The sequence below is a fragment of the Lagenorhynchus albirostris genome, chromosome 19 (assembly GCF_949774975.1).
Source record: "Lagenorhynchus albirostris chromosome 19, mLagAlb1.1, whole genome shotgun sequence".
Classification (NCBI taxonomy): Eukaryota; Metazoa; Chordata; class Mammalia; order Artiodactyla; family Delphinidae; genus Lagenorhynchus; species Lagenorhynchus albirostris.
In genome coordinates this window covers 5,233,149-5,250,487 of record NC_083113.1, presented here as the reverse complement: position 1 = coordinate 5,250,487, position 17,339 = coordinate 5,233,149, and the positions used below count along the sequence as shown (strand labels likewise).

The 17,339-nt window shown below is 46.3% G+C and overlaps 1 protein-coding gene and 1 pseudogene across 8 annotated transcripts in view; one reads left to right on the top strand and one right to left on the bottom strand.

Moving 5' to 3' along the window:
- The window catches only part of CDC42EP5 (CDC42 effector protein 5), a 145,081-nt gene that overhangs the window by 47,074 nt on the left and 80,668 nt on the right, over positions 1-17,339 (top strand). The window lies entirely within an intron of this gene.
- On the bottom strand, positions 3,634-6,067 carry LOC132510205 (leukocyte immunoglobulin-like receptor subfamily A member 1; annotated as a pseudogene).

The following is a 17,339-nucleotide window of genomic DNA, read 5'->3' as shown; positions in this document are numbered from 1 at the left end:
CTGTTTGTTGTTTTCTATTACCATACTGTTGTTGTTTTCTTTTTGTGGTACGCGGGCCTCTCACTGTTGTGGCCTCTCCCGTTGCGGAGCACAGGCTCCGGACGCGCAGGCTCAGCGGCCATGGCTCACGGGCCCAGCCACTCCACGGCACGTGGGATCTTCCCGGACCGGGGCACGAACCCGTGTCCCCTGCATCGGCAGGCGGACTCCCAACCACTGCGCCACCAGGGAAGCCCAGCATACTGTTTTAATACTATATCTTTGTAGTATATTTTGAAATCTGGCAGTGATTCCTCCAGCTTGTTCTTTTTCAAGATTCTTTGACTATTTGTGGTGCCTGTAGTTCTTTTTTTTCATTTTCTGTCATCTCTTGTCATATCAATTATACTTCTTTTTAAAATTGAAGTATAGTTGATTTACAATATTGTTAGTTTCAGGTGTACAGCATAGTGATTCTTTTGTGTGTGTGTGTGTATGTGTGTGTGTGATTTGCAGATTATATTCCTTTATAGGTTATTACAAGATATTGGGTATAATTTTCTGTGCTATACAGTAAATCCTTGTTGCTTATCTATTATACATATAGTAGTTTGCACCTGTTAATCCCATACTTTTAATTTCTATCCTGCCCCCATCTCTTCCTTTTGGTAACCATAATTTTGTTTGCTGTGTCTGTGAGTCTGTTTCTATTTTGTGTACAGATTTCTTTGTATTATTTTCCACATATAAGTGATATCATACGGTATGTGTCTTTCTCTGACTTGTTTAACTACACATACTATTGTCTAGTTCCATCCATGCTGCTGCAAATGGCAATTTTCATATTTTATGGCTGAATAATATTCCATTATGTATATATATGTATGTGTATATATGTACCATATATATACCATATCTTCTTAATCCATCACCTGTTGATGGGCACTTTGGCTGTTTCCATGTCTTGGCTATGTGGCTTGTCTTGTAAATAGTGCTGCTATGAACACTGAGGTACATGTATCTTTTCAAATTATGGTTTTCTCCAGACATATGCCCAGGCGGCTGGATCATGTGGTAGCTCTACTTTGAGGTTTTCGAGCATCCTCCTTACTGTTTTTCACAGTGGCTGCACCAATGTACATTCCCACCAAGTGTGTAGGAGGGTTCCCTTTTCTCCGTACCCTCTCCAGCGTTTATTATTTGCAGTTTTTGACGTTAGCCCTGGTGACTGTACCGTGGTGATACCTCATTGTAGTTTCGCTTTACATTTCTCTAGTAATTAACATTGTTGAGCATCTTTTCATGTGCCTGTTGGCTGTCTGTATGTCTTTGGGAAAATGTCTATTTAGTTCTTCTGCCCGTTTTTTGATTGGGTTGTCTATTTCTTTGAGTTTGAGTCATATGAGCAGTTTGTATATTTTGGTCGTATTGTTTACAAATATTTTCTCCCATTGCGTATGTTGTGTCTTCATTTTGTTGACGGTTTCCTTTGCTGGGCAAAAGCTTTTAAGTTTGATTATGCCCCATTTGTTTATTTTTGCTGTTATTTCTTTTGCCTTGGGAGACTGATTTAAGAAAATATTAGTACAGTTGGGAGTTCCCTAGTGGTCCAGTGGTTAGGACTCAGCACTTTCACTGCCGTGGCCCAGGTTCAAGCCCTGGTCGGGGAAGTAATATCCTGCAAGAGGCACGGGACGGCCAAAAAAATAAATAAGGCTATGAAAATATTGGTACAATTTATATCAAAGAGTGTTTTGCCTATGTTCTCTTCTAGGAGTTTTATCGTGTCATGTCTTTTTAAAAAAATTTATTTATTTTTGGCTGTGTTGAGTCTTCGTTGCTGCGCAAGGACTTTCCCTAGCTGCAGCGAGCGGGGTCTGCTGTTCACTGTGGTGTGTGGGCTTCTCATTGCAGTGGCTTCTCTTGTTGCAGAGCACGGGCTTTAGGCGCGTGGGCTTCAGTAGTTGTGGCACGCGGGCTCAGTAGTTGTGGCTCGCAGGCTCTAGAGCATGGGCTCGCGGGCTCTAGAGCACGAGCAGTAGTTGTGGTGCACGGGCTTAGTTGCTCCACAGCATGTGGGATCTTCCCAGACCAGGGCTCGAACCCGTGTCTCCTGCATTGGCAGGCGGGTTCTTAACCACTGCGCCACCAGGGAAGTCCTATAGTGTCAGGTCTTATATTTAGGTCTTTAAACCATTTTGAGTTTATTTTTGTATATGGTGTGAGGGAGTGTTCTAATTTGATGACTTACATGTAGCTCTCCAGTGAATCCCACCACCTCCCTGACCCGAAAATGAGAGGCCACCTTCACTCTGCCCTTCATATTGTGGGGTGATTCCATAGGTGCCGTGATGACTCTAAGTGCTCCTAGGAATCAGCACCCAGACAGAGGCGAGGAGGGCACCTGCTCTTCTCTCCCTCTCTCAGCTGGGCATCTTCCCCTTCATGCATTTCTTCTCACTATGACCACCCAATAGGCACCAGTGACCTCAGTTATACTTGAGACATGAAGCCCCCTCCTTCCTTCATCTCCACTCCCAGCCCCAGGTCCAGTGGGAAGCGACCCTTCTGTAAAGGTTTAGTGGGGAAGGGTTAACAGGAGTTCAGCCCAGGACTGGGGAGACTGTGTCTCTTCTAGGCTAAGAGGACTCTGTTACTCAGCAGACATGGCGTTCGTGCATGTGGGTGAGAGTCTGCAGGCCCCCAGTGCTGCCTGGAACAAGGACAGAAGGAGGATGTGGCGCGTGTCTGGATCCTCATGTTGTTCTTAGCTCCACGTCTTCCCTCAAAGTTCAGAGCTTCCGCTCTTCTGTCTCCCTTCTGCACACACCTAGCACTGCCTGGACCCTGGAGTGGGGTGAGTGGAGTAGAGGGAGAGGGACTCCCCCTGTATTGTCCCTCCCTCCGTGGGGTGGGGCCACCTGTGGCTGACGTCCCTGTGTCCCCCTTCTTCTCCTCCAGCTCAGAGCTCCCCTGGGACAGGGCTGTGAGCCGAGGGTCTGGCTCCTCGATGGATATGGGGAGGGGGCTCCTCGCCTGAGAGCAGGAGCTCCAGGGGTCGCTGGGCTGTGACCTCAGGGAGGGGGAGGTGCTGAGTGAGCTGTAGCACGTGTAGGTCCCACTGTGGGCTGAGGTCACAGGACTCAAGGTGAAGTTGTTCCCAAAGGGTGGAGCCGTGTCCTGCAGACGAAGGTGCTGGAGAGGAGTGAGTGACCCCTCCCTGGACAGATGGAGGGGATCGGACCAGACCTCAGAGCCACACTGCAGGGTCACATTCTCTCTGCAGGGTTCTGAGGCCTACAGCTGGGCTAAGAGGGAGGGTTTCCTGTACATTCCTGGGGGCGAGGAAGGTCGTGATGTGTACAGAGCCACCCCCAACACACCCTTGACCCTGAGCTGAGGGACCACCATCCTGTCTCCAGGGACCCTGTCTGTGACCCCCTCTCAGCTGCTCTCAGCCCCTCTGTGTGGGTCTCTCTTATCTCCCGGCACCCGCTCCATTTTTCTCACTCACTCTCCCTGGACCACTGCCCTGTCTCAATGTCTGCTCTAGGACCCGTCCCAGGACCCCATCACCACCAGGGGTGGCTCTGGGCCCAGCACCCTGACAGCACAGTCAGGACGTGGGGCAGGACAGGGGCTGCTCACCGGCGATCAGCTGTCTCCACGGAGCACGAGAGAGCCCGGCTAGGCTGAGACGGAGGGCTCCTTGTACACCCCTGCAGAGAAGGGACAGCGGCACCGAGGGGGACGCACACCCCACACTGCTCACTGGGGCTGCAGTGAGAGCTCTCCTGGTCCCTCCCAGGCCTCCCGCCAGTGGTTCTGCCCCGGGAGGCCACTGCCCCTGATCCCCCATCACCCCAGGGCTCACTGGGCACAAGGCTCAGGTCAGGGGTCCAGGAAACGATGGGGCTGGGGGCCCTCACCTGTGACCTGGCGATGCAGAGGGTGACTGGGGTGTGACCGCACATGTGCAGGGAGCTGGGAGAATCATAGCATCCGCAGGTTCCCCCACGGGAGGAGTTTAGGGGGCCCACAGGGCACACGGCCTGTCCCCTCCCATGGGTGCTCGATGTCCGGCGTCGGGCGGGTCGGCGCCTCCCTCCTTCAGCAGGTGCAGAGTGCCCGCTGCAAACTGTGAGCTGCCAGGGACACGCCCCCTCCTGAGGCCGCCACAGGGCGCGGCGGCTGAGAGGGAGGGGAAGGGGCTGGGTTAAAGGGGGCCTTCACCCCGCTCACCGCAGGTGTGGGCTGTGAGGGGAGACGTCCGTCCCCCTGAGCCCACACTGTGCTCCCTCTGCCTGTAAGGACGCTGCCGCAGTGGGAGGGGACCCGGGTCCTCCCTCCCTCCTGTCCCCACCAGGGGCAGGGGGTCACTCCACTCTGACCTGTCTTTCCTGCAGTGATAGACACACTGGTACTGCCCTGCAGTGCTTGAGCTCGAGGATTCAAAGGGGAAACTGGCCTTGTTACTGGAGTCCTGTGGGGCCTTAGCCTCCCAGAGTCCAGAGGGCCTCTCTCTATACAGACGGTAGACATCAGCCCTCAGAGATCCCGGAGACAAGATGGTCACAGGGCTTCCCTTGGTGACCGACACCTGGGTCAGCCCAGATGGAGGGTTTGGGGAGGACCCCTGGAAAGGGATCAGACCTGAAGAGTTAGGGGTGCCCTTCTCCCGTCAGTTTCCCCAGCTGTCATTCCTCAGGCGCCTCCCAGACAGGTCAGCATCATTTCAGACCTGCTGTGTTCCCCCCAGATGACCAGGGGGTTGTTGGGTTGAAGCAGGAGGTCTGGGGGGCCTCACTTAACCTGGACCTGGTTCCACGGGCCCTGACTCAGCCCTGGGAGAGAGTTCCCTGTGAGCGCCCATCCCCCAGCACACATCATAGATGCTCCAGGCCTGGTCTGGGCCCTGAGTTCTGGGGTCAGATCTGGGGCTGAGCACATCCTTCCTCCCCCACAGTTTCTGCCCCCACTGATCTCCTGAGACCTGGGGTCTCTCAGCTTCAGACCTGGGAGGAGAGGGGCCCCCTCCCCGCTCCCTTCCCCAAAGCTCACTGAGGCAGAGAAGGGCAGTGAGGGTCGGGGTCGTGGCTGTGCCTCCCATGGTCCCCAGCCGTGCTGGTGTCTCACAAAGTCCACAGAGCCAGCAGGACAGACAGATGCACGGGGGGTGACAAGGTGCAGGCTGTGTTACACGTCGGGTTCCTTCATAGCAGCCTCTCAGAAAGAGGAATAGCCCCCCAGGGCCTCACGCTGCTCTACCTGCAGGATGGGGCCCAGGAGACAGCAGGCTCTGGGACCTTCCAGACCACATGTGGGTCTCACCAGACCCCACGCACTCTGCCTCTCCTCGGGCCAAACCCAAAGCCAGAGAGTGACACTCGTCCCGGGACAGGAAGTTGAGGATGCAGGGCAGGGCCTAGGAACAGCCCAGTTTTGGCTCCGCCCAGGGCGCGGAGAGGGCTCCCGGGCGGTTAACAAGCTGCCCAGTGGCTGCAGGGACAGGCTGCAGGCAGAAGCCCTGACCCCGGAGGGGCTCCTCACAGGCCGCTGGGCTCCAGGGGCTCCTAGTGGTGCCTGAGGCTGAGCCTTTGGAAGAGACACTCGCCCAGCCCAGCCTGGGGGCCGAGCAGCCTGCGGAGGTTGGTCAGGCGGTCGCCCATCTTCTTGATGAGCTTCACCGGCTCATCCAGGAAGTGGCTCCAGGAAGTCCAGAGGTGGAGTCTGCGCGGGCAGAGCCCCGGGCCTGCGGACCCACAGGGCGTGGCGCAGGTTCTTCTCCGTCAGCCGGGCGGCTTCCACGGCGTCCTGGGCTTTCCCCACGCTCCTGGGACGGCTTCGGCACGTCCTGGAAGAGGGCGCGGCCACAGCGCTGCTTTTGCCTTTTCCAGTGAGCTCGGGCCCTCCGGCTTCTCCTCGGCCAGTTCGCGAAACGATGTCTCACGCCCTGGCGAGCTGCTGCGTCGTGTGGGAAGAGAAGCGCAGAGACAGGTAGGTGTGGGAGAGCGGCAGATGCACGTTACCAGGCGGGTGACTGCGGCCTCCACCTGGCGGAGTAATTGTGACGAATCTGGGAGCTCATGCTTGGTCGGCAGTAAGGAGCTAAGCTCAGAAAATGGTGTTGGCTGGTCCCGGAGGGCGAGGAGAGCTGAGTGGGTGATTCCAAGGTTGTGACTGGAAAAAAGCTTGGCGGGTGGTCCGAGTCTGGAGGAAGGGGCGCCCTTGGGTCTGTTCAGTCCAAACACTGTGGAAGCAAGAGACACATGCGTGGCACCGCCCAGCGCACTGCTTGGTTCCAGTTCTGATTTTGGTTTTCATAGAACCTATGTGACCTTGGAGAAGCCCCTTCCCTTTCCCGAGATGCTGAAAATGCAAAATTTGTTCCTTCCTTCCAACGTTTATTGAGCAGTTACTATATCCAGACATGAGGTTCATTGGTGACGGTGACCGATTCTTTCCCTGGACTCATGGAGCTCTGATGATGACACCAGACAATACCTATTTAGACAATAAATAATTTGGGTCTAGTTTTGTTCAGTTGTACAGAAGGAGAAAAACAGTGAGGCACAGTGACAGGTGGAAGCCCAGCAACCTTGTGATGGAAGTGCGGGGACTTTCTGGAGAAGGAGAGACCCAAGCTGATAGAGGTTAGCACAGGAGTGGTGAGGGGCCGGCACCCTGGGCCGGGAAGAGGGGGAGCTGTTCTGAGCACTGGAGTTCAGGGGATGCTGGGCCCTGGTCCTTCAGGGTCTAGTGCACCCTGCAAGTGTGCCTGGATTTTATCCTTGAGACAAGAGGGTAATTTTCCGGAAAGGAAGGTATGAACACACAGCTGTGCTGAGATGGTCGCCGCTCCGCAGGGATTGGACTGTGGGAGGACTGTGGTGGTAATAAACAGTGACAGAGCTCCGGCACCATCTGACCACTAGGTGATGAGTGGGTCAGTATCTGAGTGGTTGATGAGGTTTTCTTCTGTAACCCTTCCAGAAATCCTACAACAAAATACATTCGCAGTTGAGTGGGATGAATCAGGAAGACTTTAGGTGGTTTGGAAAGGGGTCTGTGGTTTTCATAATCGGCTCAAAGATGACCCCTTGAGAAGACACAAGTGTGGTGAGGACTCAGGTGTGCGTCTGGGGAGGGGAGGTGGTTAACTGGGAGGAGCTTGCTTTGAGGTAGGAGTTAGCTTCGCTGGTCCTGAGAGGTCAGCCCCTTCTGATCGTCAGCCTCAGGGAATGTCATGTGGAGATACTTGGAATTTGCTTGAAGCCAGGTGGAGACCCTGGAAGAATTATTTTTAGGGGAGGGTCCTGCAGTAGATCAGGTTGGGGCCATGAGAATCAAATTCCTCAGCTGGGAGTGAGGCCCTGGGGTGGAAGAGCCAGGAAGGAGGTGCTGGGTTGCAGCAACCAGTCCTGAGTCTGCCGCCGAGCTTGACTGTGGTGCTGGACCAGGGTCATGGATTCGCGGGGCTTCGGGCCAGGGCTGTTGGATGGGTTCATCGTATGTGAGGTGGAAGCGGGTGAAGCACTGAGGGCTCCTCCGCTGTCTGCCTTGCTTGTCTAGCGGAGCCGGTGGGGCTGTCACAGAACGGATGACCCCAGGGGAGAAGGAGGCTCGGGGAGATATTTCTAATCCTGTCAACTGACACACAGAGGAACCACCACCTGCCTCCTGCACTGGGAACGCGGTTTTGTTTCTCACAGAGTCTTCCTCTCTGACTTCCTTGTTTCTATCCACAGCAGCACCTTCTGGTCATGCCTCTCCATCCAGACCTCTGAGTCGTTTCTGCTCCTCCCCACCTCTTGTCCCCCAGACAGTAACTCTTTTTTTTTTTAATAATAAATTTATTTATTTATTTATGGCTGCGTTGGGTCTTCGTTGCTCCCTGCGGACTTTCTCTGGTTGCGGCGAGCGGGGCTACTCTTCATTGCGGTGGCTTCTCTTGTTGCGCAGCTCGGGCTCTAGGCGCGCGGGCTTCAGTAGTTGTGGCTCGCGGGCTCTAGAGCGCAGGCTCAGTAGTTGTGGCTCATAGGCTTAGTTGCTTCGCGGCCTGTGGGATCTTCCCGGACCAGGGCTCAAACCCGTGTCCCCTGCATTGGCAGGCAGATTCTTAACCACTGCACCACCAGGGAAGCCCTATTTTTAGTTTTTTAAAAGACCTCCATACTGTTCTCCATAGTGGCTGCACCAATTTATATTCCCACCAACAGTGTAGGAGCGTTCCCTTTTCGCCACACATTCTCCAGCATTTATTATTGGTAGACTTTTTGATGATGGCCATTCTGACCGGTAGAGGTGATAACCTCACTGTGGTTTTGGTTTGCATTTCTCTAATAATTAGTGATGTAGACCGTCTTTTCATGTACCTGTTGGCCATCTGTATGTCTTCTGGAGAAATGTCTGTTTAGGTCTTCTGTCCATTTTTAACTTGGTAGTTTGTTTTTTGATATTCAGCTCCATGAGCTGTTTGTATATTTTGGAAATTAATCCCTTGTTGGTCCCATCGTTTGCAGATACTTCTCTCAGTGAGTAGGCCGTCTTTTCATTTTGTTCACAGTCTCCTTTGCTGGGCAAAAGCTTTTAAGTTTAATTAGACCCCATTTGTTTATATATATTTTTTATTTCCATTACTGTAAAGAGACGGATCCAAAAAAAATATTGCTGTGATTTATGTCAAAGAGTGTTGTGCCTATGTTTTTCCCTAGGAGTTTTATAGTATCTGGTCTTACATTTAGGTCTTTAATTGATTTTGAATTTTTTTTTGTATATGGTGTTAGAGAATGTTCTAATTTCATTCTTTTACACGCCGCTGTCCGGTTTGCCTAGCACCACTTGTTGAAGAGACTGTCTTTTCTCCATTGTATATTCTTGCCTCCTTTGTCGAATACTAAAATTGACCATAGGTGTATGGGTTTATTTCTGGGCTCTCACATCTGTTCCATTGATCCTTGGGTCTGTTTTTGTGCCAATATCATTCTCTTTTGATTACTGTAGCTTTGTAGTATTGTCTGAAGTCTGGGAGGGTTATGCCCCCAGGTTTGTTCTTTTTCCTCAGGATTGTGTTTGCAATTCTGGGTCTTTTGTGGTTCCATATAAATTTTAGGATTATTTGTTCTAGTTCTGTGAAAAATGTCATGGGTAATTTGATAGGTATTGTGTTAAATCTGTAGATTGCTTTGGGTAGTATGGCCATTTTACCTGTATCAGTTATTCCAATCTGAGAGCATGGGATATCTTTCCATTTCTTTGAATTATCTTCAGTTTCCTTTATCAATGTTTTATAGTTCTCAAAGTATATGTCTTTCATCTCCTTCATCAGGTTTACTCCTAGGTATTTTATTTTTGATGCAATTTTAAGAGATTGATATTTTACATTTTTTCTGATATTTCACTCTTAGTGGAATGAAAAGCAACAGATGTCTCTGTGTTAATCTTGTATCCTGCTACCTTGCTGAATTAACTTATCAGTTCTAATAGTTGTTGTGTGGAGTCTTTAGGGTTTTCTATATGGAGTATCATGCCATCTGCATGCAATGACACTTTTACCTCTTTGCTTCCAATTTGAATACCTTTTTCTTTTTCCTTGTCTGATTGCTGTGGCTAGGACTTGCAAAACTATGTTGGACAGAAGTGGTGAGAGTGGGCATCCTTGTCTTGTTCCACAATTCAGCTGGAAGGCTTTCAGCTTTTCACCATTGAGTATTATGTTGGCTGTGGGTTTATCATAAATAGCTTTTATTATGTTGAGATATGTCCCCTTTGTACTCACTTTGGTGAGTGTTTATCATGAATGGGTGTTGAATTTTATGAAATGTTTTTTCTGCATCTATTGAGATGATCATGTGGTTTTGTGTTTTTTTTTTTAAAACATCTTTACTGGAGTATAATTGCTTTATATTGTTGTGTTAGTTGCTGCTGTATAAGAAAGTGAATCAGCTATGTGTATACGTATATCCCCATATCCCCTCCCTCTTGTGACTCCCTCCCACCCTCCCTATCTCGGCCCTCTATGTGGTCACAAAGCATGAACTGATCTCCCTGTGCTATGAGGCTGCTTCCCACTAGCCATCTGTTTTACATTTGGTAGTGTATATATGTCAATGCCACCCTCTCGCTTAGTCTCAGCTTACCCTACCCCCTCCCCGTGTTCTCAAGTCCATTCTCTGCGTCTGCGTCTTTATTCCTGTCCTGCCCCTAGGTTCTTCAGAACCTTTTTTTTTTTAGATTCCATATTTATGTGTTACCATATGGTATTTGTTTTTGTCTTTCTGACTTACTTCACTCTGTATGACAGACTCTAGGTCCATCTACCTCACTACAGATAACTCAATTTTGTTTCTTTTTATAGCTGAGTAATATTCCATTGTATATATGTGCCACATCTTCTTTATCCACTCATTTGTCGATGGACACTTAGGTTGCTTCCATGTCCTGGCTTATAAGTAGTGCTGCAGTGAACACTGTGGTACATGACTCTTTTTGAATTATGGTTTTTCTCAGGGTATATGCCCAGTAGTGGGATAGCTGGGACATATGGTAGTTCTACTTTTAGTTTTTTAAGGAACCTCCATACTGTTCTCCATAGTGGCTGTATCAATTTACATTCCCACCAACAGTGAGAGAGGGTTCCCTTTTCTCCACACCCTCTCCAGCATTTATTGTTTGTAGATTTTTTGATGATGGCCATTGTGACTGGTGTGAGGTGATACCTCATTGTAGTTTTGATTTACATTCCTCTGATGATTAGTGATGTTGAGCATCCTTTCCTGTGTTTGTTGGCAAACTGTATATCTTCTTTGGAGAAATGTCTGTTTAGGTCTTCTGCCCTTTTTTGGATTGGATTGTTTGTTTTTTTTGATATTGAGCTGCATGAGCTGCTTATATATTTTGGAGATTAATCCGTTGTCAGTTGCTTCATTTGCAAATATTTTCTCCCATTCTGAGGGTTGTCTTTTCGTCTTGTTTATGATTTCCTTTGCTGTGCAAAAGCTTTTAAGTTTCACTAGGTCCCATTTGTTAATTTTTGTTTTTATTTCCATTTCTGTAGGAGGTGGGTCAAAAAGGATCTTGCTGTGAGTTATGTCATAGAGTGTTCTGCCTGTGTTTTCCTCTAAGAGTTTTATAGTGTCTGGCCTTACATTTAGGTCTCTAATCCATTTTGAGTTTATTTTTGTGTATGGTGTTAGGAAGTGTTCTAATTTCATTCTTTTACATGTAGCTGTCCGGTTTTCCCAGCACCACTTATTGAAGAGGCTGTCTTTTCTCCATTGTATATTCTTGCCTCCTTTATCAAAGATAAGGTGACCATATGTGTGTGGGTTTATCTCTGGGCTTTCTGTCCTGTTCCATTGATCTATATTTCTGTTTTTGTGCCAGTACCATACTGTCTTGATTACTGTAGCTTTGTAGGATAGTCTGAAGCCAGGGAGCCTGATTCCTCCAGCTCCGTTTTTCGTTCTCAAGACTGCTTTGGCTCTTCCGTGTCTTTTGTTTTTCATACAAAGTGTGAAATTTTTTGTTCTAGTTCTGTGGAAAATGCCATTGGTAGTTTGATAGGGATTGCATTGAATCTGTCGATTGCTTTGGGTGGTATAGTCATTAACAATGTTGATTCTTCCAATCCAAGAATATGGTATGTCTCTCCATCTGTTTGTGTCATCTTTAATCTATTTCATCAGTGTCTTATAGTTGTCTGCATACAGGTCTTTTGTCTCCTTAGGTAGGTTCACTCTCAGGTATTTTATTCTTCTTGTTGTAATGGTAAATGGGAATGTTTCCTTAATTTCTCTTTCAGATGTTTCATCAGTAGTGTATAGGAATGCAGGAGATTTCTGTGCATTAATTTTGTCTCCTGCTACTTTACCAAATTCATTGATTAGCTCTAGTAGTTTTCTGGTAGCATCTTTAGGATTCTCTATGTATATTATCATGTCATCTGCAAACAGTGACAGCTTTACTTCTTTTCCGATTTGGATTTGTTTTATTAGTTTTTCTTCTCTGATTGCTGTGGCTAAAACTTGCAAAACTATGTTGAATAATAGTGGTGAGAGTGGGCAGCCTTGTCTCGTTCCTGATCTTAGTGGAAATGATTTCAGTTTTTCATCATTGAGAATGTTGGCTGTGGGTTTGTCATATATGGCCTTTCTTATGTTGAGGTAAGTTCCCTCTATGGCTACTTTCTGGAGAGTTTTATCATAAATGGGTGTTGAATTTTGTCAAAAGCTTTTTCTGAATTTATTGAGATTATCATATGGTTTTTATCCTTCAATTTGTTAATATCGTATATCACATTGATTGATTTGCGTATATTGAAGAATCCTTGCATTCCTGGGATAAACCCCACTTGATCATGGTGAATGATCCTTTAAATGTGCTGTTGGATTCTGTTTGCTAGTACTTTGTTGAGGATTTTTGCATCTGTGTTCATCAATGATACTGCTCTGTAGTTTTCTTTTTTTGTGACATCAGGGTGATGGTGGCCTCAGAATGAGTTTGGGATTGTTCCTCCCTCTGCTATATTTTGGAAGAGTTTGAGAAGGATAGGTGTTGAGTCTTCTCTAAATGTTTGATAGAATTTGCCTGTGAAGCCATGTTGTCCTGGGCTTTTGTTTATTGGAAGATTTTAAATCACAGTTTCAATTTCAGTGCCTGTGATTGATCTGTTTATATTTTCTGTCTCTTCCTGGTTCAGTCTCGGAAGGTTGTGCTTTTATAAGAAATTGTCCGTTTCTTCCAGGTTGTCCATTTTATTGGCATGGAGTTGCTTGTAGTAATCTCTCATGATCCTTTGTATTTCTGTGGTGTCAGTTGTTACTTCTCCTTTTCATTTCTACTTCTATTGATTTGAGTCTTCTCCCTTTGTTTCTTGATGAGTCTGGCTAATGGTTTATCAATTTTGTTTATCCTCTCAAAGAACTAGCTTTTAGTTTTATTGATCTTTGCTATTATTTCCTTCATTCCTTTTTCATTTATTTCTGATCTGATCTTTATGATTTTTTTCCTTCTGCTAACTTTGGGTTGTTTTTGTTCTTCATTCTCTAATTGCTTTAAGTGTAAGGTTAGGTTGTTTATTTGAGATTTTTCTTGTTTCTTGAGGTAGGATTTTACTGCTATAAACTTCCCTCTTAGAACGGCTTTTGCCGCATCCCATAGGTTTTGGGCCATCGTGTTTTCATTGTCATTTGTTTCTAGGTGTTTTTTGATTTCCTCAGTGATCTCTTGGTTATTTAGTAGTGTATTGTTTAGCCTCCATGTGTTTGTATTTTTTTACAGTTTTTTTCCTGTAATTGATATCTAGTCTCATAGTGTTGTGGTCAGAAAAGATACTTGATACAATTTCAATTTTCTTAAATTTACCAAGGCTTGATTTGTGACCCAAGATATGATCTATCCTGGATAATGTTCCATGAGCACTTGAGAAGAAAGTGTATTCTGTTGTTTTTGGATGGAATGTCCTATAAATATCAATTAAGTCCATCTTGTTTAATGTATCATTTAAAGCTTGTGTTTCCTTATTTATTTTCATTTTGGTTGATCTGTCCGTTGGCGAAGTGGGGTGTTAAAGTCCCCTGCTATTATTGTGTTATTGCCGCTTTCCCCTTTTATGGCTGTTAATATTTGCCTTATGTATTGAGGTGCTCCTGTGTTGGGTGCGTAAGTATTTATAATTGTTATATCTTCTTCTTGGATTGATCCGTTGATCGTTATGTAGTGTCCTTCTTTGTCTCTTGTAATAGTCTTTGTTTTAGAGTCTGTTTTGTGTGATATGAGAATTGCTACTCCAGCTTTCTTTTGATTTCCATTTGCATGGAATATCTTTTTCCATCCCCTCACTTTCATCTGTTTGTGTCCCTAGGTCTGAAGTGGGTCTCTTGTAGATAGCATATATAGGTCTTGTTTTTGTATCCATTCAGCCAGCCTGTGTCTTCTGGTTGGAGCATGTAATCCATTTACATTTAAGGTAATTTTCGATATGTATGTTCCTATTACCATTTTCTTAATTGTTTTGGGTTTGTTATTATAGGTCTTTTCCTTCTCTTGTGTTTCCTGCCTAGAGACGTTCCTTTAGCATTTGTTGTGAAGCTGGTTTGGTGGTGCTGAATTCTCTTAGCTTTTGCTTGTCTGTAAAGGTTTTAATTTCTCTGTCGAATCTGAATGAGATCCTTGCTGGGTAGAGTAATCTTGGTTGTAAGTTTTTCCCTTTCATCACTTTAAATATGTCCTGCCACTCCCTTCTGGCCTGCAGCGTTTCTGCTGAAACTGTTAAGCTGTTAACCTTATGGGGATTCCCTTGTATGTTATTTGTTGCTTTTCCATTGCTGCTTTTAGTATTTTTTTTTGTAATTAATTTTTGATAGTTTGAATAATACGTGTCTTGGCATGATTCTCCTTGGATTTATCCTGTATGGGACTCTCTGTGCTTCGTGGACTTGATTGACTATTTCCTTTCCCATATTAGGGAAGTTTTCAACTATAATCTCTCCACATATTTTCTCAGTCCCTTTCTTTTTCGCTGCTTCTTCTGGGATTCCTATAATTTGAATGTTGGTACATTTAATGTTGTCCCAGAGGTCTCTGAGACTGTCCTCAATTCTTTTCATTCTTTTTCTTTATTCTGCTCTACAGTAGTTATTTCCACTATTTTATTTTCCAGGTCAGTTATCCATTCTTCTGCCTCAGTTATTCTGCTATTGATTCCTTCTAGAGAATTTTAAATTTCATTTATTGTGTTATCATTGTTTGTTTGCTTTTTAGTTCTTCTGGATCCTTGTTAAACGTTTCTTGTATTTTCTCCATTCTATTTCCAAGATTTGGGATCATCTTGACTATCATTACTCTGAATTCTTTTTCAGGTAGACTGCCTATTTCCTCTTCATGTGTTTGGTCTGGTGGGTTTTTACCTTGCTCTTTCATCTGCTGTGTATTTCTCTGTGTTCTCATTTTGCTTAACTTACTGTGTTGGGGGTCTCCTTTTTGCAGGCTGAAGGTTCATAGTTCCCATTGTTTTTGGTGTCTGCCCCGAGTGGGTAAGGTTGGTAAGTGGGTTGTGTAGGCTTCCTGGTAGAGGGGACTGGTGCCTGTGTTCTGGTGGATGAGGCTGGATCTTGTCTTCCTGGTGGGCAGGACCATGCCTGGTGGTGTGTTTTGGGGTGTCTGTGAGTTTAGTATGATGTTAGGCAGCCTCTCTGCTAATGGGTGAGGTTGTGTTCCTGTCTTGTTAGTTGTTTGGCATGGGGTGTCCAGCACTGTAGCTTGCTGGTCGTTGAGTGGAGCTGTGTCTTAGCGTTGAGACGGAGATCTCTTGGAGAGCTCTCACCGATTGATATTTCATGGGGCCAGGTGGTCTCTGAACTCAGCTCTCCCACCTCAGAGGCTCAGGCCTGACACCCGGCTGGAGCACCAAGACCCTGTCAGCCACACGGCTGGAGTGCCTTCAGAGTTGGGGAGGCTGGCCTGCAGTGGCTGTCCTTCTGTGCTGCACATGAGAATCACCAGCTTCTTCCTTGGTTTGCCCCAAAGGCAGTGTGTTTCACAGAGAAAAACAGTAGCCTTGAAAATAGTCACAGCTCTGCGATGGCTTTTTGTTTTTTCCTTTGTGTTTAGTCTGGTTTCACTTGCTCCCAGGGGGCCACGTGCAGAGGCCTCGCACCTGGCTCTTCCAACTGGAGTTCCTCGTGCGGAATCGGTTTTGTCTTTTCTTTTGTTGATCTGTTGTATCACACTGATTGATCTGTGTATGTTGAACCATCCTTGTGACCCTGGCATGAATCCAACTTGATCATGGTGTGTGATTCTTTTTATGTGTTGTTGGATTCGGTTTGCTAATATTTTGTTAAGAAGTTTTGCATCTATATTCATCAGAAATATTGGTCTGTAATTTTCCTTTTTGGCAGTGTTTTTGTCTGGTTTTGGGTATCAGGGTGATTGTGGCCTCAGACAATGCCTTTGGGACTGTTTCCTGCTCTTCAGTATTTGGAAGTGTTTGAGAAGGCTCAGCGTAAGATCTTTTTATGTTTGTCAGAATTCTCTCATGAGGTCATCCAGTCCTGGGTGTTTGTTTCCAGGGAGGTTTTTTTTTTTGTTTTAACATCTTTCTTGGAGTATAATTGCTTTACAGTGGTGTGTTAGTTTCTGCTGTATAACAAAGTGAATCAGCTATGCATATACATATATCCCCATATCTCCTCCCTCTTACGTCTCCCTCCCACCCTCCCTATCCCACCCCTCTAGGTGGTCACAGAGCACCGAGCTGAGCTCCCTGTGCTATGCGGCTGCTTCCCACTAGCTATCTGTTTTACATTTGGTAGTGTATATATGTCCATGCCAGATTCTATTTCAGTCGTAGTGATCAGTCTATTCAAAGTTAACTATTTCTTCTCGATTCAGTTTTGGTGGGCTGTATGTTCCTAAAACGTGTCCATTTCTTCTAGGTTGTCCAGTTTGTTAGCAAAGAATTGTTTATAGTATTCTCATGATTTTTTGTATTTCTCTGGTATCAATTGTTATTTTTCCTCTTTAAATTCTTATTTTGTTTAGTTGGGTCCCACATTGTCTGCTTTTGAATTTGATGTAATGAAGTACACTCTTATAGTTTTTCTTTACTTACTGACCATCAGGCTTGAAAATTGATCTGTATTATTGTAGCCGTTTACCTTTGTGTATTTTTCTGTCATATAAAATTGGGTTGCATATGTATAACAATCCATTCATTTTTGGTGAGATCTGTTTCTATGATTTTGTCTAATATGAACGACCCCTCTGTCACAGTTCTCCTGAATGTATACTCATGGTTATGTCCACCTGTTCCCTAAGTTATGTAACTGTGGGTCAGAGCTGTGTGTCTCTCCTTTTAACCGATAATTCTTATTAATCCCCAAATTGACTGAGGCAGTTAGTACACCTACCAGTAATGTACTGGGAGTTAAAGTGCTCAGTGTTTTCTCCCACAACTGATATTTCCATTGTTTTCTCTTTTGCCTCTCATGGGGACGGACTAGGATGCAAAGGCCTAGGACTAGGATAATTTCATGGAAACCAGGGCATAAAGCAGAAGTGGAAACGATCTACTCGCGATGCTTTATATAAAGGACACATCTGTGTGTATCAGGGTCATCACTGAGCTGTGCCCCAGCTGGATCAGGCTCAGTTCTTTGGGAAAGACAATTCTACGCATTACTTCCCCACTCTGCCTCAGCGCATTCATACGCGTACCATGAGGTTGGCCACGAAGAGAGCTTTTTTTTTTTTTTTTTTTTTGCGGTACGCGGGCCTCTCACTGTTGTGGCCTCTCCCGTTGTGGAGCACAGGCTCCAGATGCGCAGGCTCAGTGGCCATGGCTCACGGGCCCAGCC